Source organism: Orycteropus afer, unplaced genomic scaffold (genome assembly GCF_000298275.1).
Source record: "Orycteropus afer afer isolate SDZICR_OR568_19922 unplaced genomic scaffold, OryAfe1.0 scaffold00361, whole genome shotgun sequence".
Taxonomy (NCBI): domain Eukaryota; kingdom Metazoa; phylum Chordata; class Mammalia; order Tubulidentata; family Orycteropodidae; genus Orycteropus; species Orycteropus afer.
Genome location: NW_006921948.1, coordinates 2763073 through 2766990, shown reverse-complemented (window position 1 = coordinate 2766990; position 3918 = coordinate 2763073).

Genomic DNA, 3918 nt, shown 5'->3' with positions numbered 1-3918 from the left:
CAGTATCACTACGGAAGTAGGATTGCCCAACCTTCCTTCCGAGGAGTGGCTGGTGGGTTTGAACCGCCAGCCGTCTGGTTAGCAGGCAAGGGTAGTAGAGGTCAATAAACAAGTAAGGAGGAATGGGGACTTTGTTTAAGGGGAAAAGTTGCCTTAGTTTGTGGTAGAGAATACCTCAGTAAAAAGAATTACAACACTCATCCTAAGAAGGAAATGTAAAGGGTTACAGACACTAAAGACCTGTAGTAGGTGTGTGGCTAACAGGTAAGGAGTGTGGGCTTGAAACCGTCCTAGGGCAGCACTTGTTGGTTCCTAAGCACAGCCTTAGCCGGGTGGAAAAGACTTTACATCAATCAGTGGACCCCTGAACGTGAATATTGAGCTCGATCGACAGCTGCAAACACAGGCAGAAGCCAGGAAATCCTGGCTTTTTTACTCTTTTGCATGGAAGAGTGCAGAGAATGGAAAACTTTCCCCATGCACACCAAAGGCCAAACTGAAAAGAATTCAGGGAATTCTAAAGTCTAACCTGACAGGTTTTTTTTCCCCACCCTTACCTTTTTGTTAACATGTGTACAAATGTTTATTATAGCATTATTTGTAATAGTGAAAAATTAGAATACATGAGTATCCAACAACTGGAAAAATGTTTCACATATACATTATGGCATTCCACTGTTTTTTTTCCCTTTAACTGTAAATCAACAAATACTTGAATCTCAATAACAAAAGAAAAATCTGTATCTCAATACAGATGAGAAACATCTGCCTCATGGCTCTAGTTTGTACAGAAACTTATATTGTGGAAATGTTGTGGTGGTGCCTCTTCCTGGCAGTCTCATAGATTCCTAGCCTACCTGGTAAATTCGTGGCCATCTGCGATTGGCTGAAATAAAAGTAATCATTTCTTCCTCTGTATCCCTCTACTCTCATACTTAATCACCTTGTTTCAGTCTCTTCCAACTAGATTGTGAGCAATTTGAAGGCAGGTACCATGCTTTATACTTTTATAGAGAAAGAATCATATAGAGGTTAAGACTCTGTCTGGCTGTGCAACCTTGAGAAAATCATTTAACCTCTCTGTGGCTCAATTTCCTCACTTGTGAAATTGGCCTAAATAGCAGTACATGCATTAAACAGTATGTGGGATTCAATTAAATGATGTTTATACATCACATAGCACAGTGTTTAACAAGGAGCTAACATCCATGGATCATTTACTTTTGTTATGTATCTGTGGTACAAAGCTTGACACACTTAAATATCAGTAGAAAGAATGAAGTGGAAAACAGGCAATCCTTGGGTTATGGATGAGATTTGTCCCTGCGTCTTTAAGAGTTTGTAGGTAAGTTGGAACAGTTACATATGGTTATTATTTAGTAAGAAGGAGTCCTGGCAGCCGAGTGCTTAAAGTGCTGGCTGCTAACCAAAAGATCTGTGGTTCAGAACCACTGGCCACTGTTGTGGGTGGGGATAAATATGGCAGTCTGCGTTTGTAAATATTTATAGCCGTGAAAACCATATGGGGCAGTTCTGTTCTGTCGTGTTGTGTCACTGTGAGTCAGAATGGACTTGAGGGCACTGGGTTTGGTTTTGGTTTGGTGTTCAGTGCAAGAAGAAACTCAAAGCCTTTTCAGTGATTTAAAAGCTGCACATGCAGCATGTGAAAGTGATTGTGATGAAGAATTTGTTGGGAGGAGGAGTTGGTTCAATCGTTTCAAAGCGAGGGCAAATTTACCTAACTTTAAAGGACACGTACCAGCCGGCCTTCAGTTACACGTCTGTAAGCCCAGCCTGCCTATTCTTTTGGGGAGGTTGCTGCCTATTCAGTTCTACAGCCATAGAACTCAGATTTGATGTGAATCCGAATCATTTTGAGGGCTGTCAGAGCACAGGTGGTGAGCTCCACCGGAGAGGTTCTAATTCAGTAGGCCTGGGACGAGGCCTAATAACTTGCTTGTTAACAAATTCCCAGGTGGTGCTGATGTTGCTGCTCCGGGACTACATTTTAGGATCCACTGGCTTAGAGAAGCTAGCCGCTCCACAGGAGAAAGACGAGATGGTCTGTGGCCGTAAAGATTTATAGCCTTGGAACCCCTACAGGGCCATTCTATCCATTCTTGTAGGTCACTCTGAGCCAGAATTCGGCTTGGCAGCAGTGGGTTTGGAAATCCTTTAAGTCCCTGTGACTTCACAAAATGCTCTACTTCACAATCACTTTAGGAACTTGGGTAAGCTTGTGTTTGTTGTGTGCTTAAATAACTTGTTTTTCAATACGAACGTTAAGGTATCTAATATCTGTCTTTCCTGCAGGATTTTGTGGCTGGCTTATGAAGGCCTTTCCTACTGAGAGGGAGAGAGAGTTTGCTTTAGTAAACTCATAGGTTTATTTATTTATTTAATTTTAAAGTCGTTTGAATCATCGCATTACCTGGGATTTATTTTTATATCAGTGTGAGGTAGTAATTTAATTCTGGATATCAAGTAATTTGAATGCTATTCATTGAACTCCCCATTCTTTCACTAATAATTTGAATACCCAAATTTATCATGTTGCTCATTCCTAAATATATATGCCATTTTATAGGTATGTTTTCTGAAAGACTGATAGATTATTTGTTTTTACTTTACTCTGATACACTGCTTAACCATAGCTTTATAGCATGTTTTGATATCTGTCTAGTGAAGCCCCTAACCCCTGGTTCTATTTTCATGAAATATTCTTATTGACCCTTAAAGATATTTTATCTGATTATTTAAAAAACCGCACAGATAAAATACATAAATATTCTCATTATACAAGTTGTTTATCAATGCAGAAGCATATAAAAGGAAATTTTAAATACCTGTTTAACTTCTAATTTATCTGCTAGCCCAATTTCCCAATCTCTAATAGGCATTATTAAACACATAAATGGTATCATACGAAATGTAAGAAGACAAACTGTGAAGCAAAACTTCCTGTTCCCTTGGAAATGAAAGCGAAAGACCAACTCTGAGAATAAAGAAGGGCTGGGAACCCCCACTTTCTAAAAAGAACTCTTTAAAATTGGGGCTGATTTCCTCTGTGTCCACCACAAGGTTTAGAGGGGATTTGGAGATTTTGGCCTTGGGAACACTCAGCTTCTGTGGTAATAGGCTTTTCCTTCCTCTCTGGATAGATAAATTTCAAACATTCTGGAAATCCAAACGTGAGAGAAATTAACAAACGAGTAATTGGGTGAATGAAGCAGCACACATACAGAGCGTTTCACTAAGCAGATACTTCCTCCGGTGGAAAGAGATGACAAGTTATTTCCCAAATGATGAACGTATCATTTTCTCAAAATAGTCACAATGAACATCTTTACTTCCATTTCTTTCTCTCATCAGCTACATTTCTCAGTGTCTTGCTGATGAGTAATTGGGTGAATGAAGCAGCACACACACAGAGTATTTCACTAAGCAGATACTTCCTATATCTTTGTCTCTCCCATTTGCTTCCTCTCACCAAGTCCTTTATTAATGTGAAGCACTCGTGCATAATTCCTGTATGGAAATCAGCACAGGATATTACATTTTTATTCCATTTCTTCTGATATGACCAAACCTCGTTTTGATGTATAGGGCTTTCACACATAGCATACAGCCAGGCAGAGTGGGCGTTATGTAGATGCTTGAATGGTAAGCTTGAGGCTGCGCTAAGAAGGACTCTATCCAAAGATGTTACCATGTATCCACAGGTAAATATGTGCTGCTTGTTGTTGTTGTTAAGTGCCGTTGAGTCGTTTCTGACTCATAGCGACCCCATGCACAGCAGAACGAAACACTGCCTGATCCCGCGCCAGCCCCACAATCCCTGCTATGCTCGAGCCCATCATCACAGCCACTGTATCAATCCATCTCCCTGAAGGCCTCCCCCTCTTTCGTCGACCCTCC